This window comes from Bos indicus, chromosome X (assembly GCF_029378745.1).
Source record: "Bos indicus isolate NIAB-ARS_2022 breed Sahiwal x Tharparkar chromosome X, NIAB-ARS_B.indTharparkar_mat_pri_1.0, whole genome shotgun sequence".
Classification (NCBI taxonomy): Eukaryota; Metazoa; Chordata; class Mammalia; order Artiodactyla; family Bovidae; genus Bos; species Bos indicus.
In genome coordinates this window covers 27,809,865-27,836,477 of record NC_091789.1, presented here as the reverse complement: position 1 = coordinate 27,836,477, position 26,613 = coordinate 27,809,865, and the positions used below count along the sequence as shown (strand labels likewise).

The following is a 26,613-nucleotide window of genomic DNA, read 5'->3' as shown; positions in this document are numbered from 1 at the left end:
ATGTCACAACCACTTAGCTATACAAAGGAGAGTGTTTCAAGAATCAATTTCAGTTAGATGCTCCTTTTCCATAAACCACATTGATTTTACCATGACCTCAAATTTTTCTAAGACAGCTTTTACTGTATTGAGTCTATCAGTTCTTTCCACATCCCAGAATCTTCCATTCTGAATCCCCTGTCCTCACACTCCCAGCTGGACTGCTGATTCTGTAGGACACCTGAATAACTGCTATCCTGGAATTTCCCTTACTGTTTGACTAGATCCTATTTTCTTTTTCTTCTCAGTTTACACCTTTTGTGTTATCCCTAAAGTACATTCCCAAGTAACATTCTGAAATAGATGAGATGCAAACTTTGAAGTCCTTGCTGCCTGAAAAGTTCTATATTCTGTCTTCATTTTCAGAGTCTGGTCAGCATAAAATTTCACACACACACACTTTCCTTTCAAAACTGTGAAACATTTCTTTATTGGCTTCTAGCACCCAGCATAACTGATGACAATTTTGATATTAATCTGACACTTATTCTTTTGTACGTGGCTCAGTCCTTATGCAACCCCACCCAATCTCTCAGGAAGATTTTATGTTTTTTAATTTTCATTGCAGTTATATAGTTTTACAATTATATTCATAGGAAATAGTCTTAATTTTCTCGTATTGTTCTGCACCCTTTGATCTGAAGATTTGTGTATTTTTGCTTTGGGAAATTCTTTTCTATTATTTACTGGATATTTTGTACTCATAGACTCCCTGTTCTCCCTTTGCAGAACTTCTATTAGCCATGATTTGAAACTATGAGATAAATTCTTTTTTTAATGTTTCCCTCATGTTTTTCTCCTTATTTTGTTCTTTTTTTTTTTTTTATCTGCTTACATTTATCTTTGTTTTTGATGAAATTTAGTTGGGAAAAGATAGGCAGATGAATTTGACATGTAGGGTTAGGCTGACTTCCAACTGTTGAGATAATTGGAAAAGATAAAAATCTAGAGGAGCCCTCATATTATTAAAAGGGGTCTCAAACACTGACTTTGCAGACTATATTTTTAAGAGAGACTACCTTTGATTGAATCAATCTGTGGAGCAATTTATGCCCAAGGACATTGTTGAGAACAGTTGAGCAATCAGCCAGTGATTAGTAGAGTTTACCAGCAGGAAGCAGTTAAGGAAAGAGACAAAAGAGCTCTGCAGCAAACATTTCATCCCAGGGAGAACATGGGCATACTTAAGACTGTGTATCCTCAAGTGCAGCATCGGGGCTTCTCATTCCTAGAGACGATATGCTCTTCATTAAAATAAACTCTGCCAGTCATTAACCAAATTACAAAGCAAATAACAAAATGCCCTGGAGAAGACAGACCAGTATCCAGAGTTGCTACAACATTTTATTTAGAATGTCCATGTTAGAAGAAAGATTACAAGACATGCAAAGAAACAGGAAAGTATGAGCCATCCACTGGAAAAAAGAAAATTCAGGAACCAGAAACTCTTCACCAGGACAAATAGATGTCAGATTTAACAGGAAAAGTCTTCAAAGTAACTATTAGAAATGTATTCAAAGAATGAAGAAACACTGATTAGGAAGTAATGGAAAATATGACAGCAAAGTCACATCAAATCAAAAGCATTAATAAACAGAAATTATATAAAAGAACAAATGGAAATTCTTTAGTTGAAAGTACAGTAACTGAAATTTTAAAAAACATCACTAGAAGAGCTCAACAGTAGGTTTAAGTGGGGGAAGAAAGAATTAATGATTCTGAAGATAAACCAATAGAGACTATGCAATCTGAACAACAAAGAGAAGGGATAAATGAAGACATTTTAAAAAATACACCTCAGAGAAATGTATGGCACCATTAAGCACAACAATATGGATTTTACTGGCTAGTTTTACCAGTCAACTTGGCTAGACTTTAGTACCAAGTTACTCATTCAGACAGTCATCTAACTGTTGCTGTGAAAGTATTTTGTAAACATGATTAACATATGTCATCAGTTGTCCTTAAATAGAAATTACCCTCAATAATGTGGGTGGATATAATCCAATAAACTTCTAGGACTTAAGAGCAAAAACCTACATTTACTTAGAATAAATTCTGCTTCAACACTGCAAAACAGGTCTGGTCTGAGATTCAACAAGAAGTAGGGGAAGCACACCTGTGTTGGGCTAAGGAAGTGACTGCAAATTGTAACTCAAAATCATAGGAAAAAAATGATGAGATCAAGAAATGGTAGAAATGAAAGTTAAGAATGCACAACTTACAATTGTTTGCTTATTTTCATTGTTGTGTCTGAGCTTCTTTAAAACACAAAATTATATAAAGCAATAATTCTAACAATGTAATGTTATACAATGGTTACTACATATATAGATGCAATATGCTTAATGATAATATCACAAAAAGGGAGAGAGAAAGTAGAGATATAAGTGTATAATCTCTATATCACAGTGGCAAAAGTATAAATCTTAAGCAGATTCTGATAATTTAAGATTGGCAATGGTAAGCTCTAAAGCAACCAAGAAGGAAATCACTTTTAAAAGAGTCAAAAATTAAATGAATTAGGGGGACGGTCCTAAGATGGCAGAGAAATAGGACAGGGAGACCACTTTCTCCCCAACAAATTCATCAAAAGAACATTTGAACGCTGAGTAAATTCCACAAAACAACTTCTGAATGTAGGCAGAGGACATCAGGCACCCAGAAAAGCAGCCCATTGTCTTCTAAAGGAGGTAGGAAAAAATATAAAAGATAAATAGAGAGACAAAAGAGGTAGGGACAGAAAAAAAAAAAGAGGTAGGGACAGAGCTCGGTCCCGGGAAAGGAGTCTTAAAAAAGAGAAGTTTCAAAAAAAAAAAAAAAAAGAGAGAAGTTTCCAAACACCAGGAAACACTCTCACTGCTGAGTCTATGGTGAGCCTTGGAACCACAGAGGGCAACATAACCAGGAGGAAAAATAAATAAGTAATTAAAACCCACAGATTACGTACCCAGTGGTAACTCCCCTGGGGGAGAAGCAGCGCAAACGCCTGCATCCACCACTAGCAAGTGGGGCTGGGCAGGGAGGCGTGGGCTTCAGTGCTTAGGGTAAGGACCAGGCCTGAATTCCCCAAGGGCAATCTGAGGAAACTAACTTGGGATAGCAAACCAGACTGTGGGATAGCTACCACATGAAAAGCCCTAACCTAAGACACCTTCAGGCCTGCTCACAGAACAAAGGACTGAGCAGAGCTAGCCTGCTGCAGGCTGGCCCATCCACCTCCAGTGACAGGCAGGCAAGGGCAGCCAGAGACGGAAGGGGGCAGTCATGGCCCCAGAGAGGCATTATCTACCAAACTGAAAGCAGGCTTCATTGCTAACCAAGATTTCTTGGGATTCTGGACAGTCAATATCTGCCTGAGAAGGTGTGCTGGTTGTACGCCCAGAAAACCGAGTGGCAGGGATGGGGGAGGTGATAAGTCGCAGCGACCGCACTCGCCAAACACTTGGTCACCTGACCTGCTTGGACCTGAGAAGGGCACCAAACGCAGGCCCAACCAAGTCTGCGCCTTTGAGGAGTACCCAAGTACCTGAACCTGAGCAGCTCAGACCTGGGAAATGCATACAACCCAGGACCAGCTTCAGACAGTTCCTGGCAGAGCAACCTAGAGCCTAAGCATTGTAGACAGGGAAAGCACACATGCCGTGAGTGAGGGCAAACCCAGTGTGGCCGAGACACTGTGAGCACACACCAGTGTTATTTGTTTGCAGTGTCCCTCCCTCCCCACAGCACGACTGAGCAAGTGAGCCTAAAAAAGTGTGCACCACCGCCCCCTGTGTCAGGGTGGAAATTAGATACTGAAGAGACCAGCAAGCAGAAGAAGCTAAACCAGAGGGAACCTCCCTGGAAGTGACAGGAGCAATAGATTAAAACCCTGCAGTTAGTACCAACTACATAGGAAGGGGCCTATAGATCTTGAGAAATATAAGCTGGATCAAGGAACTATCTGAAATGAACTGACCCCACACTGCCCACAAAAACACCAGAGAAAGCCTGAAATATATTTTTACTATTTTTACTATCATGCTTTAATTTTTTTTTTTTTATTTTTAAGTCCTCAATTGCTCCTTTAATTTTCACTTTTATATTCTACTATTACTTTGCAAAAATAAAAAGAGAGACCCTATTTTTAAAGCAAATATCATGCATATTTATTTTATAATTTTTGTGACTTTTTTATTTTTCTTTAATATTGAATTTTTGAAAATCCAACCTCTACTCCAGATTTTTAATCTTTTCTTTTTGGTATTTGTTATCAATTTTGTACCTTTAAGAACCCAGTCTTCAGTACCCATTTTTACTTGGGAGCGAGATTACTGGCTTAACTGCTCTCTCCCCCTTTGGACTCTCCTTTTTATCCACCAGGTCGCCTCTATCTCCTCCCTCCCCTTCTCTTCTCTACCCAACTCTGTGAATCTCGTTGTGTGTTCTGGACAGTGGACAACACTTAGGGAACTGATTACTGGCTGGATCTGTCTCTCTCCTTTTGATTCCCCCCTTTATCCTACTGGCCACCTCTGTCTCCTTCCTCCCTCTTCTCTTCTCTGTATAACTCCGTGAACATCTCTCAGCAGTCCAGACTGTGGAGCGAACATAAGTAAGTGATTACTGGCTAGCTTGCTCTCTCCTCTTTTGTTTCCACCTCATCTCATCCTGGTCACCTCTATCTCCCTGATCCCTTTTCTCTTCTCCACGTAACTCTGTGAACATCTCTGGGTGTCCCTCACTGTGGAGAAACTTTTCATCTTTAACCTAGATGTTTTATCAATGGTACTGTATAGATGGAGAAAGCTTGAGGCTATATAAAATAAGACTGAAAACCAGAAGCAGGAGGCTTAAATCCAAATCCTGAGAACACCAGAGAACTCCTGACTCCAGGGAACATTAACCAACAGGAGCTCATCAAACACCTCCATACCTACACTGAAACCAAGCACCACCCAAGGGCCAACAAGTTCCAGAGCAAGACATACCATGCAACTTCTCCAGCAACACAGGAACATAGAGCTGAGCTTCAATATACAGGCTGGCCAAAGTCACTCCAAACCCATTTACATCTCATAACTCATTACTGGACACTTCATTGCACTCCAGAGAGAAGAAATTCAGCTCCACCTACCAGAACACCGACACAAGCTTCGCTAAACAGGAAACCTTGGCAAGCCACTAGTACAACCCCACCCACAGTGAGTAAACTCCACAATAAAGAGAACTCCACAAAGTGCCAGAATATAGAAAGGCCACCCCAAACACAGCAATATAAACAAGATGAAGAGACAGAGGAATACCCACCAGGTAAAGGAACAGGATAAATGTCCACCAAACAAATCAAAAGAGGAAGAGATAGGGAATCTACCTGATAAAGAATTCCAAAAAAAAAAAAAAGAATTCCAAACAATGATAGTGAAAATGATCCAAAATCTTGGAAACAAAATGGAATCACAGATGAATAGCCTGTAGACAAGGATTGAGAAGATGCAGGAAAAGTTTAACAAGGACCTAGAAGAAATAAAAAAAAGAGTCAATATATAATGAATAATGCAATAAATGATATCAAAAACACTCTGGAGGGAACAAATAGAATAATGGAGGCAGAAGATAGGATTAGTGAGGCAGAAGATAGAATGATAGAAATAAATGAATCAGAGAAGAAAAAAGAAAAACAAAAAACGAATTAAAAGAAATGAGGACAATCTCAGATATCCCTGGGACAATGTTAAACGCCCCAACATTCAAATCATAAGAGTCCAAGAAGAAGAAGACAAAAAGAAAGATCATGAGAAAATACTTGAGGAGATAATAGTGTAAAACTTCACTAAAATGGGGAAGGAAATAATCGGAAATAAGCACCCAAGTCCAAGAACCCTAGAGAGTCCCAAACAGGATAAACCCAAGGCGAAACACCCCAAGAGACATATTAATCAAATTAACAAAGATCAAACACAAAGAAAAAATATTAAAAGCAGCAAGGGAAAAACAGCAAATAACACACAAGTGGATTTGCATAAGGATAGCAGCTGATCTTTCAATAGAAACTCTTCAGGCCAGGAGGGAATGGCAAGACATACTTGAAGTGATGAAAGAAAATAACCGACAGCCCAAATTACTGTACCCAGGAAGGATCTCATTCAAATATGAAGGAGAAATCAAAAGCTTTACAGACAAGCACAAGCTGAGAGAATTCAGCACCACGAAACCAGCTCTCCAACAAATGCTAAAGGATCTTCTCTAGACAGGAAACACAAAAAGGGAATATAAACTCAAACCCAAAACAATAAAGTAAATGGCAATGGGATCATACTTATCAATAATTACCTTAAACGTAAATGGGTTGAATGCCCCAACCAAAAGACAAAGACTGGCTGAATGGATAAAAAAAACAAAACCCCTATACATGTTGTCTACAAGAGACCCAACTCAAAACACATACAGACTGAAATTGAAGGGCTGGAAAAAGATATTCCATGCAAATAGAGACCAAAAGAAAGCGGGAGTAGCAATATTCATAGCAGGTAAAATAGACTTTAAAACAAAGGCTTTGAAAAGAGACAAAGAAGAACACTACATAATGATCAAAGGATCAATACAATAAGAAGATATAACAATTATAAATATATATGCACCCAACATAGGAGCATCACAATATGTAAGACAAATGCTAACAAGTATGAAAGGGGAAATTAACAATAACACAATAATAGTGGGAGACTTTAATACCCCACTCACACCTATGGATAGATCAACTAAATATAAAATTAACAAGGAAACACAAACTTTAAATGATACAATAGAACAGTTAGACCTAATTGATATCTATAGGACATTTCACCCCAAAACAATGAATTTCACCTTTTTCTCAAGTGCACACAGAACTTTCTCCAAGATAGATCACATCCTGGGCCATAAACCTAACCTTGATAAATTCAAAAAATGGAAATCATTCCAAGTATCTTTTCTGACTACAATGCAGTAAGATCTTAATTACAGGAGAAAAACTATTAAAAATTCCAACATATGGAGGCTGAACATAACGTTGCTGAATAACCAACGAATCACAGAAGAAATCAAAAAAGAAATCAAAATGCATAGAAATGAATCAAAATGAAAACACAACAACCCAAAACCTGTTGGAAACTGTAAACGCAATGCCAAGGGGAAAGTTCATAGCAATACAGCATACCTCAAGAAAGAAGAAAAAAGGCAATTAAATAACCTAACTCTACACCCAAAGCAACTAGAAAAGGAAGAAATGAAGAACCCCAGGGTTAGTAGAAGGAAAGAAATCTAAAAATTAGGGCAAAAATAAATGCAAAAGAAACAAAAGAGACCATAGCAAAAATCAACAAAACCAAAAGCTGGTTCTTTGAGAAGATAAATAAAATTGACAAACCATTAGCCAGACTCATCAAGAAACCAAGGGAGAAAAATCAAATCAGTAAAATTAGAAATGAAAATGGAGAGATCACAACAGACAACACAGAAATACAAAGGATCATAAGAGACTACTATCAGCAATTATATGCCAATAAAATGGACAACTTGGAAGAATGGACAAATTCTTAGAAAAGTACAACTTTCCAAAACTGAACCAGGAAGAAATAGAAAATCTTAACAGACTCATCACAAGCACAGAAATGGAAACTGTAATAAAAATCTTCCAGCAAACAAAAGCCCAGGTCCAGACGACTTCACAGCTGAATTCTACCAAAAATTTAGAGAAGAGCTAACACCTATCCTGCTCAAACTCTTACAGAAAATTGCAGAGGAAGGTAAACTTCCAAAGTCATTCTATGAGGCCACCATCACCCTAATACCAAAACCGGAAAAAGATGCCACAAAAAAAAAAAAAAAAGAAAGAAAACTACAGGCCAATATCACTGATGAACATAGATGCAAAAATCCTTAACAAAATTCTAGCAATCAGAATCCAACAACACATTACAAAGATCATACATCATGACCAAGTGGGCTTTATTCCAGGGATGCAAGGATTTTTCAATATCCACAAATCAAACAATGTAATACACCACATTAAAAAATTGAAAAATAAAAGCCATATGATTATCTCAATACATGCAGAGAAAGCCTTTGACAAAATTCAACATCCATTTATGATCAAAACCCATCCAGAAAGGAAGAATAGAAGGAACATACCTCAACATAGTAAAAGCTATATATGACAAGCCCACAGCAAGCATTATCCTCAATGATGAAAAATTGAAAGCATTTCCTCTAAAGTCAGGCACAGGACAAGGGTGCCCATTTTCATCATTACTATTCAACATAATTTTGGAAGTTTTGGCCACAACAATCAGAGCAGGAAAAGAAATAAAAGGAATCCAAATTGGAAAAGAAGAAGGAAAACTCTCACTGTTTGCAGATGGCATGATCCTCTACATAGAAAACCCTGAAGACTCCACCAGAAATTACTAGAGCTAATCAATGAATATAGTAAAGTTGCAGGATATAAAATCGACACAAAGAAATCCCTTGCATTCCTATACACTAATAATGAGAAAACAGAAAGAGAAATTAAGGAAACAATTCCATTCACCATTGCAATGAAAAGAATAAAATACTTAGGAGTATATCTACCTAAAGAAACTAAAGACCTATATATAACTATAAAACACTGGTGAAAGAAATCAAAGAGGGCACTAATAGATGGAGAAATATACCGTGTTCATGGATCAGAAGAATCAATATAGTGAAAATGAGTATACTACCCAAAGCAATCTATAGATTCAATGCAATCCCTATCAAGCTACCAACAGTATTTTTCACAGAGCTAAAACAAATAATTTCACAATTTGTATGGAAATACAAAAAACCTTGATTAGCCAAAGCCATCTTGAGAAAGAAGAATGGAACTGGAGGAATCAACCTGCCTGACTTCAGGCTCTATTACAAAGCCACAGTCATCAAGAGAGTATGGTACTGGCACAAAGACACAAATATAGATCAATGAAACAAAATAGGAAGCCTAGAGATAAACCCACACACTTATGGACACCTTATCTTTGACAAAGGAGGCAAGAATATACAATGGATTAAAGACAATCTCTTTAACAAGTGGTGCTGGGAAAACTGGTCAACCACTTGTGAAACTAGAACACTTTCTAACACCATACACAAAAATAAACTCAAAATGGATTAAAGATCTCAATGTAAGACCAGAAACTATAAAACTCCTAGAGGAGAATATAGGCAAAACACTCTCCGACATAAATCACAGCAGGATCCTCTATGACCCACCTCCTAGAATATTGAAAATAAAAGAAAAATAAACAAATGGGACCTAATTAAACTTAAAAGTTTCTGCAAAACAAAGGAAACTATAAGCAAGGTGGAGAGACAGCCTTCAGAATGGGAGAAAATAATAGCAAAAGAAACAACTAACAAAGTATTAATCTCAAAAATACACAAGCAACTCCTGCACCTCAATCCCAGAAAAATAAATGACCCCATCAAAAAATGGGACAAAGAACTAAACAGACATTTCCCCAAAGAAGACATACAGATGGCTAACAAACACATGAAAAGATGCTCAACATCACTCATTATCAGAGAAAAGCAAATCAAAGCCACAATGAGGTACCATCTCACACCAATCAGAATGGCTGCTATCCAAAAATCTACAAGCAATAAATGCTGGAGAGAATGTGCAGACAAGGGAAACCTCTTACACTGTTGGTGGGAATGCAAACTAGTATAGCCACTATGGAGAACAGTGTGGAGATTCCTTAAAAACCTAAAAAGAGAACTGCCATATGACCCAGCAATCCCACTGCTGGCCATACACACCGAGGAAGCCAGAATTGAAAGAGACACGTGTACCCCAATGTTCATCGCAGCACTGTTTATAATAGCCAGGACATGGAAGCAACCTAGATGAGCATCAGCAGACGAATGGATAAGAAAGCTGTGGTACATATACACAATGGAGTATTACTCAGCCATTAAAAATAATACATTTGAATCAGTTCTAAGGAGGTGGATGAAACTGGAGCCTATTATACAGAGTAAAGTAAGCCAGAAAGAAAAACACCAATACAGTATACTAACGCATATATATGGAATTTAGAAGGATAGTAGCGATAACCCTGTATGCGAGACAGCAAAAGAGGCATAGATGTATAGAACAGTCTTTTGGACTCTGTGGGAGAGGGAGAGGGTGAGATGATTTGGGAGAATGGCATTGAAACATGTATAATATCATATATGAAACAAATCACCAGTCCAGGTTCCATGCATGACACAGGGTGCTTGGGGCTGGTGCACTGGGATGACCCAGAGGGATGGTATGGGGAAGGATGTGGGAGGGGGGTTCAGGATGAGGAAAACGTGTACACCCGTGCTAGATTCATGTTGATGTATGGCAAAACCAATACAATATTGTAAAGTAATTAGCCTCCAATTAAAATAAATAAATTTTTATTAAAAAATAAAAAATTAAATAAATTAACGTGCTACATTAGTCTCATCTTACCTCACTTTTTCAACACTGTACTAAAAGTTCTAGCAAATTCAATGTGACAAGAAAAGGGAATAAAATATATACAGATTGCAAAGGAAGAAATAAAACTGTTCACAGATGACATTATAATCCATTCAATATGTAGAAAATGTGAAAGACTTGATTTTATATTAAAATAAAACCTTTTTGGAACTAAGTAGTTATGGCTGGTTGCAGATACAATGCTAGTGTCAGCTAGTCAGTCACTTTTTTTAAATTGAGAGATATTCAATGTTTATGGATAGGAAGACCCAATATTGTCAAGATTTCAATTATTTCCAATTTGATTCAAAAAGTCAATGCAATCTCAGTCAACATCCCAGTAAATGATTTTGTGGATGTCAGCAAACTGATTCAAAAGTCTATTCTAAGGTATTCAAACAGAGCACTGAAGAAAAACAAAGTTGTAGGACAGACATTACCTGAGTTAAGACTTACAGAAATCTGTCGAGACAGTGTGGTATTGGCAGAAGAATAGACAAATAGATCAGTGAAACAGAATAGAGAGCCCAGATATAGACCCACATAAATATAGTCAACTGATGTTTGACAAGACTGGGAGCTGACTGTGGCTCAGATCATGAACTTTTTATTGCCAAATTCAGACTGAAGTTGAATAAAGTGGAGAAAACCACTAAACCATTCAGATATGACCTAAATCAAATCCCTTATGACTATATAGTGGAAGTAAGAAATAGATTTAAGGGACTAGATCTGATAGAGTGCCTGATGCACTATGGATGGAGGTTCGTGACATTGTACAGGAGACAGGAATTAAGATCACCAGTCCAGGTTAGATGTATGATACAGCATGCTCAGGGCTGGTACACTGGGATAACCCAGAGGGATGGTATGGGGAGGGAGGTGGGAGCGGGGATCAGGATGGGGAACACATGTACACACATGGTGGATTCATGTTGATGTATGGCAAAACCAATGCAATATTACAAAGTAATTAGCCTCCAATTAAAATAAATACATTTATATTAAAAAAAAAAAAAACTAAAAAAAAGACCATCCCCAAGAAAAAGAAATGCAAAAAAGCAAAATGGCTGTCTGAGGAGGCCTTACATATAGCTGTGAAAAAAAGGGAAGAGAAAAGCAAAGGAGAAAAGAAAAGATACACCCATTTGAATGCAGAGTTCCAAAGATTAACAAGGAGATATAAGAAAGCTTTCCTCAGCGATCAATGCAAAGAAATAGAGAAAAACAATAGAATGGGAAAGACTTAAGATCTCTTCAAGAAAATTAAAGATACAAAGGGACCATTTCATGCAAATATGGGCACAATAAAGACAGAAATGTTAGGGACCTAACAGAAGCAGACGATATTAAGAAGAGGTGGCAATACACAGAAGAAATATACAAAAAAGGTCTTCAAGACCCAGATAATCACGATGGTGTGATGACTCACCTAGAGCCAGACATCCTGGAATGTGAAGTCAAGTGGGCCTTAGAAAGCATCGCTACAAACAAAGCTAATGGAGGTGATAGAATTCCAGTTGAGCCATTTCAAATCCTGAAAGATGATGCTATGAAAGTGCGGCACTCAATATGTCAGAAAATTTGGAAAACTCAGCAGTGGCCACAGGACTGGAAAAGGTCAGTTTTCATTCCAATCCCAAAGAAAGGCAATGCCAAAAAATGCTCAAACTACCGCACAATTGCACTCATCTCACACTCTATTAAAATAATGCTCAAAATTCTCCAAGCCAAGCTTCAGCAATACATGAAACGGGAACTTCCAGATGTTCAAGCTGGTTTTAGAAAAGGCAGAGGAACCAGAGATCAAACTGCCAACATCCTCTGGACCATCAAAAAAGCAAGAGAGTTCCAGAAAAACATCTATTTTTGCTTTGTCAACTATGCCAAAGCCTTTGACCGTGTGGATCGCAATAACTGTGGAAAATTCTGAAAGAGATGAGAATACCAGACCACCTGACCTGCCTCTTGAGAAACCTGTATGAAGGTCAGGAAGCAACAGTTAGAACTGGACATGGAACAACAGACTGGTTCCAGATAGGAAAAGGAGTATATCAAGGCTGTATATTGTCACCCTACTTATTTAACTGATATGCAGAGTACATCATAAGAAACGCTGGGCTGGAAGAAGCACAAGCTGGAATCAAGATTGCTGGGAGAAATATCAATAACCTCAGATATACAGATGACACAACCCTTATGGCAGAAAGTTAAGAGGAACTAAAAAGCCTCTTGATGAAAGTGAAAGAGAAGAGTGAAACAGTTGGCTTAAAGCTCAACATTCAGAAAACGAAGATCATGGCATCTGGTCCCATCATTTCATGGGAAATAGATGGGGAAACAGTGGAAACAGTGGCTGACTTTTTTCTGAGCTCCAAAATCACTGCAGATGGTGACTGCAGCCATGAAATTAAAAGACGGTTACTCCTTGAAAGGAAAGTTATAACCACCCTAGACAGCATATTAAAAAGCAGAGACATTACTTCGTCAACAAAGGTCCATCTAGTCAAGGCTATGGTTTTTCCAGTGGTCATGTATGGATGTGAGAGTTGGACTATAAAGAAAGCTGAGTGCTGAAAAATTTCTGCTTTTGAACTGTGGTATTGAAGAAGACTCTTGAGAGTCCCTTGGACTGCAAGGAAATCCAACCAGTCCATCCTGAAGGAGATCAGTCCTGGTTGTTCATTGGTAGGACTGATATTGAAGCTGAAACTCCAATATTTTGGCAACCTGATGCGAAGAGCTGACTCATTTGAAAAGACCCTCATGCTGGGAAAGATTGAGAGCAGGAGGAGAAGGGGACTACAGAGGATAACATGGTTGGATGGCATCACTGAGTCAATGGACATGGGTTTGGGTGGACTTTGGGAGTTGGTGATGGACAGGGATGCCTGGCGTTCTGTGGTTCATGGGGTCGCAAAGAGTTGGACATGACTGAATGACTGAACTGAACTGATCTTTGACAAAGGAGTAAAAATAATACAATGGAGCAAACATAAGACATTCACAGGCAAAGAAGTTAAGCTAGACATAGATCTTACATGCAAATGTACTCAAAATGGATCACAGACCTAAATGTAAAATTCAAATCTGTGAAACTCCTACATTATAAAATAGGAGAAAACTTAGAACCACAAGAAACCTGTAATGTTTATACTGATACCAAAAACAGTATGCTTTAAAAGGAATATTATTAGAGATAAGGACATTTTGTAATAACATAAAAAATGATTCCATGTGACAGGTATGACAATTTTAATCACATACACATCTAAAAACAGAAACGTAGAATACATGAAACAAAACTGACAGAAATAAAGTGTAAGGTAGATGATTCAACAATAATAGTTGAAGACTTCAGGACTCTATTTTCATTAATGGGTAATGACCTAACAGCCAGTTAGGTCACAAAGTCGTGTCTGACCCTTTGTGATCCCATGGACTAGAGCATGCCGGGCTCCCCTGTCCTTCACTATCTTCTAGAGTTTGCTCAAATTTATCTATTGAGTCGATGATGCCATCCAACCATCGCACCCTCCGCTGCCCACTTCTCCTTTTGTCTTCAATCTGTCCCAGCATCAGGGTGTTTTCCAAAGCCAAAAAAGACCTAGGTAAGCCAACTTGACATAGATACATAGAACGGTCTACTACATAACAGCAAAAAGGTCATTATTCTTGAGTGAACATGAAACATTCTGCAGGATAGACCATGCTTTTGCCATAAAACAAAACTTAATAAATTTAAATGGCTAATAATGCTAACAATGTATGTCCTCTGCCCACTCTAATTTATTGAAATTGCGATTTAATAACAAAAAGAAATTTGAAACAGTAATCAGTATATGGAAATAGAACAGCACACTCTTCAGGAACCAGTCAGCCAAAGAAGGAAAGCAAAAGGAAATTAGTTCTTGGAGATGAATGAAAATACACAGCATACTAAATTTTATAGAGTGCCTCTAAAGCAGTACATAGAGGGAAATTTGTAGCTGTAAAGGCCTATATTTTCAAAACTGTAACATCTCGAATCAGTATTGTAATTTTTCACCTTAAGACAGTGGAAAAGAAAGAATAAACCTAAAGCAAACAGATGGAAGAAGAAAATAATGATTAGATTCCAAAAATTAATGACATACAGAATAGAAAAACAATAGAAAAAATAAATGAATCTTTCTGCATGTTGGGTGCATCTGTTCCTCATACTTTTTAATTCTCTTGTTTTCAGATACAAATACCACAGATCATATCCTTTGTACCTGGATTTCTATGTCCTAATTTTGTCAGGAATTGAACTTGGCAGACAGGTTTTCTCATTGAATATAGGTCCTCTGCATATTTTCTAGGCTATGGCTTCCTCTGCTTTGTGTCATCAGTCCTTTATCTGCTTACCATCTTCTAGATATTTGTTGAATCACTTCTTTTTCTTGATTCCCTTCCCATTTCATTTGCTGTTGTCATTAAAAAAAATCCTTTCTTATTAATTTATTGGTCTTCTAGGAAGGAAAATAGATAAATGCACATAATTGCCATTTTTAGCTTGAAGTCCTAACAGTTAATCTTATGTTGTATCACCACAGAATGAGTATTCATCAATTTCAGGAGCATAAGTTAGTGACTTCTGTTTTAAATATGAGCATATACTTAATTTCAGGCATGGTTGTATTAGTTAACCTGTTGTTTCTACTTCTGATACATCTGTGACCAGGAAAGAAATTTTCATAACTGCAGCACTGAAATGGATTAAAGCCTGCATATGCTTGAGAGATGTGTTCATGTTACTGCATTGAGTTTTCCACCACATATGGTATAGAATTTAAATGTTAAACATTTATTTCTCTTATTAAGACGTTACATGTTTAAATGTTGAAATTTAAAGAGTTGATTTCTTTTTTAAAATCACACATTCTAAATTAGGGAATTCTAAACTGTAACTATGCCACTAGTATTTTTCATATGATAGAATTTTACATAAAATATTTTTTGTATTTTTATATGAATGTATCTATTTACATCTTAAGGTTCTTAGGTAAAAAATGTCAAATGAGAATTAATATGTTTACTTTTGGGCTTGAATATCAACCTAATTTTATTTTGCAAAAAAAAGCAGTACCATATTGTGTTAGTATTGATCACATTTACACAGTTATAAATATAGTATTTCCCATATCTACAGCTCAAAATTCACTCATTTAAAGGATCTGAAAATGTAATTTCTGCTATACTAAAAAAGTACATTCAACTATAAATCTTCTTTGCTCCAATGGTGACAGCAAAAATCTCCCACCTGCCATATGGTCAAACAAATTTGCTATGTATTATCATCAACAAAATAATAATATCAAAGAAGAAACAGTCAATAGTGGTTTATTAGTTAGTATTAACAAATATACAGTCTGCAAACTCAATGCATAATGCCCCATAAGTATAAATATGTATCACCATATTGACAAAAGCTATGTAATCAAAGACTCTTAAACTTGGTTATTCATCTGGTAAATGTTAGAAGGCCAATATAAAGAATTATGATATTAAATTTCAGAAATGCAGAAATGTCTAATTTTTGGTATGTGATCATTTAAATTGTCTTTAATTATCATAAAAATTGATTTACATCTCTCCATCACTGATTCTTTTACCTGGGAGAAAGCTTAAGATGAAAAGCCAAAACACTGAACTTTAACACCATTTCTGGCCCTAATTAGTATGACTTTTATCTGATTTTTTTTTTTTTTTTTGCTTAATTTATTTAACTTTACCTGAGTTTTGGATTTCATATCTATTAAGTAAAAATGTAATGACTAGTCTCTCTAAGCCTAGAAAGATATCGAATGATTCCATGTGATGCCTTATAGGAAAGGACTTTGAAAATTATCATTTCTAATCTGGCAAAACTTAGTGGAAGTGTAGGCATTTCCAAGTTATAAATATGCAGGGAAAGGCTTACTTATAGGAAAAGACATCCTTCCAGTGTCATATATCTAGCTTCAGTGAAGTTTAAGAATCTAAAATTTAATTACTTATATTTATATGAATGGCTCATTATATAGCTTGAAGGTAAAAACCATTAATCTTATCTTTATTTCAAGATAATACCCAATCAAGGAGATAATCTCACAGTTTCACTACTACCTTTACCATTAAGTATATTATCTCCAGGTGGGAAAGTGAGGATGTGGAAGTTTGAATTAAAATGTCAAGGAAATTTTTGTTGTCATCCTTGCTCTCTGTGTACTAGAAAGCAGATTAAATTTGAGTTATCTCTAGAGAATGAAGTCTAAAGCCAGACAACTCTAGTCCTGAGTCTTGGCTCTCCAATTTATCATTGACACCCCACTTGTTTCCTCATCTGAAAAGCAGGGACAATAACTACCACAGAAAGCTGTTATGGGAATTATATGAGTTATTGCATAGGAAGCATTTAGTATACAAAGGTCTAGGAGCTAGTGACTGTTCAATAAATGTGACCCATTTCTATATTAAGATAAAACCAACAACATAAAAAATACTAAACCATGTCACCAAAACCATTATTGCTCTGCAAAATGGGTACTCATGGATTTCAGTTCGGGCACTTCTGTTAAGTAGCTGTGTACTGTTTCCTGAATTGTAGGTTGTGAATAATTACACTTAACTTTGCATACATGTTCAGTCGTGTCTGACTCTTTACGACCCCATGGACTATAGAGTGCCAGGCTCCTCTGTCCATGGAATTTTCCAGGCAAGAATATTGGAGTTGTTTGCCATTTCCTCCTCCAGGTTATCTTCCCAAACCAGAAATTAAACCAGGAAGATTCTTTAACACTGAGCCACTGGGGAAGCCCTTATAAAGCATGGTAGCAAGAAAGGCGCCTGGCTTTTAATCACAGAGATTTACACTTTCATGGTACTTTGAGACAAGACAGTTAATTAGACAATACAATGCCAGGTACACAAAATTGGGAATTTCTCCTACTTTTCCTGCCATCTTTCCTGTTCTGTCTTCTGACTTTTACTCTTATTCCCTCTGCCCCTCAAATCTTGACTTTCAGCCCCCAATAGTTATTTTTGGCTTTTAAAATATATACTCTACCTATAGTTTTTGAATTTATTGATTTTGATTCTCTCTGTGTCTTTCAAACTCTTTGACACCTTAAGTTCTTGAAGGCACTACTCCAGTCAGATATGGTCTAGACACTGCCCCACTCCCCAACCATGGAGCCCCCAGGTGCTGTCTTAGCTCTCATCTGTCTAATGGGGCAGAACGAATAGGTGGTTTGTTGTTTCCTCCTACAATATCAGTTCTCATTGTATACTAGGATAGTTCCCAAGCATGGCTGTGTACCAAAAAGCACATTTAGGGGGGGAAGTCCTAAGATGGAGGAGGAATAGCATGGGGAGACCACTTTCTCCCCCACAAATTCATCAAAAGAGCATTTGAATGCTGAGCAAATTTCACAAAACAACTTCTGAATGCTGGCAGAGGACATCAGGCACCCAGAAAGGCAGCCAATTCTCTTCAAAAAGGGACAGGACAAAATATATAAAAGATGAAAAGAGAGACAAAAGAGGTAGGGAAAGAGATCCATCCTGGGAAGGGAGTCTTTAAAAAGAGAGAAGTTTCCAAACATCAGGAAACACTCTCACCAGCGGGTCTGTGGCGAGTCTTGGAATCTCAGAGGGCAACATAACTAGAAGGAAAAATAAATAAATAAAACCCACAGATTACGTGCCTAAAGGCAATTCCCAGCAAAGAAGCAGCACAGACCCTCGCATCCACCACTAGCAAGCGGGGGCTGAACAGGGAGGTGCAGGGTGCATTGCTTAGGGTAAGGACTGGGCCTGAATGCCCCAAGGGCAATCTAAGGGAACTAATGTGAGACAGCAACTCACACTGTGGGATAGCTAGAGAGAAAGAAAAAGAAAGAGAGAGAGAGAAAGAGAACTATCCGGCGGAAAGCCCTATCCTGACACTGCCAGGCCCGCTCATAGAACAAAGAACTGAGCAGAGCTAACCTGCTGTGGACCGGCCCACCCCCCACTGGAGACAGGCAGGCAGGGGCAGCCAGAGCCAGAAAGGGGCACTTGCGGCCCCAGAGAGGCATCCTCTACAAAACTGCAAGCAGGCTCCGTTGCTAACCAAGAGTTCTTGGGATTCTGGATGGTTGACATCTGCTGGGAGGGTCACAGCCAGAGATTAGCCCTCCAGAAGAGACACACAGCACACCTGAGAAGGCATGCCTGTTGTACACCCAGAAAACCGAGCAGCTGGAATTGGGGGGGGGGGGCAATAAGATGGACTCTCCCACCTGGGGGTGACTATGCTCACCAAGCACCTGGTCACCTGAGCTGCTCAGACCTGGGAAGGGCACAAAACGCAGGCCCAACTGAGTCTGCACATTTGTAGATTACACAAGAATGTGAACCTGAGTGACTTAGACCTGGGAAGTGCAGGCAACCCAGGGCCTGCTTCAGACAGTTCCTGGCAGAGCAACCTAGAGCCTGAGAAGTATAGACCATGAAAGTATACACGCTGTGAGTGGGACAAATCCAGTTTGGCTGAAACACTGCGAGCACTCCCCACACACACCAATAATATTTGTTTGCAGTGTTCCTCCCTCCCCACATCACGATTGAACAAGTGAGCCTAAAAATGTGACCACCATTGCCCCATTGTGTCAGGGCGGAAATTAGACACTGAAGAGACCAGCAAACAGAAGAAGCTAAAATAAACAGAGGGAACCACATTGGAAGTAACAGGTGCACTAGATTAAAACCCTGTAGTTAGCAATGACTACATAGGAAGGGGCCTACAAATCTTGAGAAGAAGCATGAGAGGGATCAAGGAACTATCTGAAAATGAACTGACCCCACACTGTCCACAACAGCTCCAGAGAAATTCCTAGATAATTTTTTTTTTTAGATAATTTTACTATTATCATTTTTTTTAATTTTTAAATTTAAGTCCTCTATTATTCCTTTAATTTTCATTTTTATAACCTACAATTACCCTGAAAAAAGGACTCTATTTTTAAAGCAAGCTTCATATGTATATTTTACAATTTTTGTGACTTTAGTCTTTTTTTTAATATTGTATTTTTGAGAATCTAACTTCTACTCTAGAGTTTTAATCTTTGCTTTGTGGTATTTGTTAGCAATTTTGTAGCTTTAAGAACACAATCTTCAGTACCCATTTTCACTTGGGAGTGAGATCACTGGCTTGATTGCCCTCTCCTCCCTTTGAATCTCCTTTTTTCTCCACCAGATCGCCTCTGTCTCCTCCCTCACCCTTCTCTTCTCTACCCAACTCTGTGAATCTCTTTGTGTGTTCCTGGCTGTGGAGAACACTTAGGGAACTGATTACTGGCTGGATCTGCCCCTATCCTTTTGATTCCCACTTTTCTCCTCCAGGCCACCTCTGTCTCCTTACTTCCTCTTCTCTTCTCTGTGTAACTCTGTGAACATCTCTGAGGGGTCCAGACTGTGGAGAGCACATAGGGAAGTGATTACTGGCTAGCATGCTCTCTACCGTTTTGATCACCCCTCTTCTCCCCCTGGTCACCTCTATCTACCTGCTCTCTTACTCTTCTCCATGTAACTCTGTGAACCTCTCCAGGTGTCCCTCACTGTGGAGAAACTGTTCATCATTAACCTAGATGTTTTATCATTGGTGCTGTATAGATGGAGAAGTCTTGAGGATACAGTAAGAATAAGACTGAAAACAAGAGACAGGAGGCTTAAGTCCAAAACCTGAGAACATCAGAGAACTCCTAACTCCAGGGAACATTAATCGATAATACATCATCAAAAACCTACATACCTCCACTGAAACCAAACACCACCCGAGAGCCAACAAGTTCCAGAGCAAGACATAGCACGTAAATTCTCCAGCAATGCAGGAACATAGCCTTGAGCTTCAATATACAGGCTGCCCAAAGTCACACCAAACCCACTGACATCTCAAAATTCATTACTGGACACTTCATTGCACTCCAGAGAGAAGAAATCCAGCTCTACCTTCCAGAACACCAACACAACCTTCCCTAACCAGGAAACCTTGACAAGCCACCTGTCCAACCCCACCCACAGTGAGGAACCTCCACAATAAAGAGGAACCACAAACTGACAGAATATGGAAAGGCCACCCCAAACACAGCAACATAAACAAGATGAAAAGGCAGAGAAATACTCAGCAGATAAAGGAAAAGGATAAATGCCCACCAAACCAAAACAGAAGAGGAAGCGATAGGGAATCTACCTGATAAAGAGGTCCAAATAATGATAGTGAAAATGATCCAAAATCTTGAAAAGAAAATCAAGTTACAGATAAAAAGCCTGGAGACAAGGATTGAGAAGATGCAAGAAATGTTTAACGAAGACCTAGAAGAAACAAAAGACTCAATATATAATGAAACATGCAATCAATGAGATCAAAAACACCCTGGAGTGAACCAGCAGTAGAATAATGGAGGCAGAATATAGGATAAATGAGGTGGAAGATAGAATGGTAGAAATAAATGAAGCAAGGAGGAAAAAAGAAAAAGAATTAAAAGAAATGTAAACAACCTCAGAGACCTCTGGGACAATGTTAAACACCCCAACATTCAAATCATAGGAGTCCCAGAAGAAGAAGACAAAAAGAAAGATCATGAGAAAGTACTTGAGGAGATAATAGTGTAAAACTTCCCTAAAATTGGGAAGGAAATAGTCACCCAAGTCCAAGAAACCCAGAGAGTCCCAAACAGGATAAACCCAAGGTGAAACTCCCCAAGACACATATTAATCAAATTAACAAAGGTCAAACACAAAGAACAAATATTAAAAGCAGCAAGGGAAAAACTAACAAACAAAAATCAAACAAACAAACACACAAGGGGATTCCCATAAGGATAATAGCTGATCTTTCAATAGAAACTCTTCAGGCCAGAAGGGAATGGCAGGACATACTTAAAATGATGAAAGAGAAAACCCTACAACCCAGATTACTGTACCCAGCAAGTATCTCATTCAAATATGAAGGAGAAATCAAAAGCTTTACAGACAAGCACAAGCTGAATTCAGCACCACCAAACCAGCTCTCCAACAAATGCTAAAGGATCTTCTCTAGACAGGAAACACAGAAAGGGTGTATAAACTCAAACGCAAAACAATAAAGTAAATGGCAATGGCATCATACTTATCAATAATTACCTTAAAAGTAAATGGGTTGAATGCCACAACCAAAAGACAAAGACTAACAGAATAGATACAAACACAAGACTCCTATACATGTTGTCTACAAGAGACGCACCTCAAAACAAGGGACACATACAGACGGAAAGTGAAGGGCTGTAAAAATATTCCACCCCAATAGAGACCAAAAGACAGCAGGAGTAGCAATACTCATTTCAGATAAAATAGACTTTAAAATAATGGCTGTGAAAAGAGACAGAGAGGGACACTACATAATGATCAAAGGATCAATCCAAGAAGAAGATATCACAATTATAAATATATATGCACCAAACACAGGAGCACCACAACATGTAAGGCAGATGCTAACAAGTATGAAAGTGGAAATTGACAATAACACAATAATAGAGAGAAACTTTAATACCCCACTCACACCTATGGATAGATCAACTAAACAGAAAATTAACAAGGAAACACAAACTTTAAATAATACAATGGACCAGTTATATCAACTTGATATCCATAGGACATTTCACCCCAAAACAATGAATTTCACCTTAATCTCAAGTGCACATGGAAGCTTCTCCAGGATAGATCACATCCTGGGCCATAGGTCTAGCCTTCAGTTCAGTTGAGTTCAGTCACTCAGTCGTGTCCGAATCACTGCGACCCCATGAAAAGCAGCATGCCAGGCCTCCCTGTCCATCACCAACTCCCAGAGTTCACTCAAACTCACGTACATTGAGTTGGTGATGCCATCCAGCCATCCCATCCTCTGTCGTCCCCTTCTCCTTCTGCCCCCAATCCCTCCCAGCATCAGAGTCTTTTCCAAATAGTCAACTCTTCGCATGAGGTGGCCAAAGTATTGGAGTTTCAGCCTCACCATCAGTCCTTCCAATGAACACCCAGGACTGATTTCCTTTAGGATGGACTGGTTGGATCTCCTTGCAGTCCAAGGGACTCTCAAGAGTCTTCTCCAACACCACAGTTCAAAAGCATCAATTCTTCGGCACTCAGCTTTCTTCACAGTCCAACTCTCACATCCATACATGACCACTGGAAAAACCATAGCCTTGATTAGATGGACCTTTGTTGGCAAAGTAATATCTCTGCTTTTGAATATGCTATCTAGGTTGGTCATAACTTTCCTTCCAAGGAGTAAGCGTCTTTTAATTTCATGGCTGCAATCACCATCTGCAGTGACTTTGGAGCCCCCCAAAAATAATGTCTGACACTGTTTTCCCATTTATTTCCCATGAAGTGATGGGACCAGATGCCATGATCTTTGTTTTCTGAATGTTGAGCCTTAAGCCAACTTTTTAACTCTCCTCTTTCACTTTCATCAAGAGACTTTTTAGTTCCTCTTCACTTTCTGCCATAAGGGTGGTGTCATCTACATATGTGAGGCTATTGATATTTCTCACAGCAATCTTATTCCAGCTTGTGTTTCTTTCAGCCCAGCGTTTCTGATGATGTACTCTGCATGTAAGTTAAATAAGCCTTGATGTACTCCTTTTCCTATTTGGAATCAGTCTGTTGTTCCATGTCCAGTTCTAACTGTTGCTTCCTGACCTGCATATAGGTTTCTCAAGAGGCAGATCAGGTGGTCTGGTATTCCCATCTCTTTCAGAATTTTCCACAGTTTATTGTGATCCACACAGTCAAAGGCTTTGGCATAGTCAAGAAAGCAGAAATAGATATTTTTCTGGAACTCTCTTGCTTCTTCCATGATCCAGCAGATGTTGGCAATTTGATCTCTGGTTCCTCTGCCTTTACTAAAACCAGCTTGAACATCTGGAAGTTTGCATTTCACGTATTGCTGAAGCCTGGCTTGGAGAATTTTGAGCATTACTTTACTAGCGTGTGAGATGAGTGCAATTGTGCAGTAGTTTGACAATTCTTTGGCATGCCTTTCTTTGGGATTGGAATGAAAACTGACCTTTTCCAGTCCTGTGGCCATTGCTGAATTGTCCAAAGTTGCTGGCATATTGAGTGCAGCACTTTCACGGCATCATCTTTCAGGATTTGAAATAGCTCAACTGGAATTCCATCACCTCCACTAGCTTTGTTCATAGTGATGCTTTCTAAGGCCCGCTTGACTTCACATTCCAGAATGTCTGGCTCTAGGTGTGTGATTAGACCATCATGATTATCTGGGTCGTGAAGCTCTTTTTTGTACAGTTCTTCTGTGTATTCTTGCCACCTGTTCTTAATATCTTCTGCTTCTGTTAGGTCCATACCAGTTCTGTCCTTTATCAAGCCCATCTTTGCATGAAATGTTCCCTTGGTATCTCTAATTTTCTTGAAGAGCTCTCTAGTCTTCCCCATCCTGTTGTTTTCCTCTATTTCTTTACATTGATCACTGAGGAAGGCTTTCTTATCTCTCCTTGCTATTCTTTGGAACTGTTCATGCAGATGCTTATAGCTTTCCTTTTTTCCTTTGCTTTTCACTTCTCTTCTTTTCAAAACTATTTTTAAGGTGTCCTCAGACAGCCATTTTGCTTTTTTGCATTTCTGTACCATGGGGATTGTTTTGATGCTTGTCTCCTGTACAATGTCATGAACCTCCGTACATAGTTCATTAGGCACTGTTTGTCAGATCTAGTCTCTTAAATCTATTTCTCACTTCCACTGTATAATCATAAAGGATTTGATTTAGATTATACCTGAATGGTCTAGTGGTTTTCCCTACTTTCTTCAAATTCAGTCTGAATTTGGCAATAAGGAGTTCATGATCCGAGCAACAGTCAGCACCCTGTCTTTTCTTTCCTTAATATATAGGGCTTTGGCATCTTTGGTTGCAAAGAATATAATCAATCTGATTTATGTGTTGACCATCTGGTGATGTCCATGTATAGAGTCTTCTCTTGTGTTGTTGGAAGAGGGTGTTTGCTATGACCAGTGCGTTCTCTTGGCAAAACACTATTAGTCTTTGCCCTCCTCCATTCCGTACTCCAAGGCCTAATTTGCCTGTTACTCCAGGTGTTTCTTGACTTCCTACTTTTGCATTCCAGTCCCCTATAATGAAAAGGACATCTTTTTGGGTGTTAGTTCTAAAAGGTCTTGTAGGTCTTCATAGAACCGTTCAACTTCAGCTTCTTCAGCATTACTGGTTGGGGCATAGACTTGGATTACTGTGATATTGAATGGTTTGCCTTGGAAACGAACAGAGATCATTCTGTCATTTTTGAGATTGCATCCAAGTACTGCATTTTGGACTCTTTTGTTGACCATGATGGCTACTCCATTTCTTCTAAGGGATTCCTGCCCACAGTAGTAGATATAATGGTCATCTGAATTAAATTCATCCATTCCAGTCCATTTTAGCTCTCTGATTCCTAGAATGTTGACGTTCACTCTTGCCATCTCCTGTTTGACCACTTCCAGTTTGCCTTGATTCATGGACCTGACATTCCAGGTTCCTATGCAATATTGGTCTTTACAGCATCAGACCTTGCTTCCATCACCAGTCACATCCACAACTGGGTATTGTTTTTGCTTTGGCTCCATCCCTTTATTCTTTCTAGACTTATTTCTCCACTGATCTCCAGTAGCATATTGGGCACCTAATGACCTGGGGAGTTCCCCTTTCAATACCCTATCATTTTGGCTTTTCATACTGTTCATGGGGTTCTCAAGGCAAGAATACTGAAGTGTTTTGCCATTCCGTTCTCCCGTGGACCACATTCTGTCAGCCCTCTCCACCATAACCCGTCCGTCTTGTGTGGCCCCTCAGGGCATGGCTTAGTTTCATTGAGTTAGACAAGTCCATGTGTTCAGATTGACTAGTTTTCTGTGATTATGGTTTCAGTGTGTCTGCTCTCTGATGCCCTCTAGCAACACCTAATGCCTTACTTGGTTTTCTCTTACCTTGGACATGGGGTATCTCTTCACGGCTGCTCCAGCAAAGTGCAGCCACTGCTCCTTACCTTAGACTAGGGGTATCTCCTCACGGCCACCCCTCCTGACCTTGAACGTGGAGTAGCTCCTCTAGGCCCTCCTGTGCCTGTGCATCTGCCATTCCTTGGACGTGGGGTTGGTCCTCTCGGCTGCCTCCCCTGACCTCGAGCATGTGGTAGCCCCTCTTGGCCGCTGCCCTGACCTCGGGCATGGGGTAGCACCTCTCAGCCGCCTCCCTGACCTCCGGCATGTGGTAGCCCGTCTCGGCCGCTGCCCCTGACCTCGGACATGGGATAGCTCTTCTCGGCTGCTCCTGTGCCAACGCAGCCTGGCACTCTCATTTGAAATCATTCCAAGCATCCTTTTTGACCACAATGCAGTAAGATTATATCTCAAGTACAGGAGAAAAACTATTAAAAATTCCAACATATGGAGGCTGAACAACATACTGCTGAATAACCAACAAATCACAGCAAAACTCAAAGAAGAAATTAAAATATGCATAGAAATGAATGAAAATGAAAACACAGCAACCCAAAACTTATGGGACACTGTAAAAGCAGTGCTAAGGGGAAGGTTCATAGCAATACAGGCTTACCTCAAGAAACAAAAAATAAGTCAACTAAATAACCTAACTCTACACCCAAAGCAACTAGAAAAGGAAGAAATGAAGAACCCCCAGGGTTAATAGAAGGAAATAAATCTAAAAATTGGGGCAGAAATAAATGCAAAATGAACAGAAGATTAAAAATCAACAAATCCAAAAGCTGGTTCTTTGAGAAGATAAATAAAATTCACAAACCATTAGCCAGAGTCATCAAGAAACAAAGGGAGAAGAATCAAGCAAAATTAGAAATGAAAATGGAGAAATCACAACAGTCAACACAGAAATACAGGACATCATAAGAGACTATATCAGCAACTATATGCCAATAAAATGGACAACTTGGAAGAAATGGACAAATTCATAGAAAAGTATAACTTTCCAAAACTGAACCAAGAAGAAATAGAAAATCTTAACACCCCCA

The 26,613-nt window shown here is 38.8% G+C and overlaps 1 pseudogene; it reads right to left on the bottom strand.

Annotated features, from left to right (window-relative positions):
- Positions 1 to 25,835, bottom strand: part of LOC139181471 (histone-lysine N-methyltransferase SETMAR-like) — a 79,102-nt pseudogene extending 53,267 nt beyond the window's left edge.
- Positions 25,836 to 26,613: the final 778 nt, after the last annotated feature.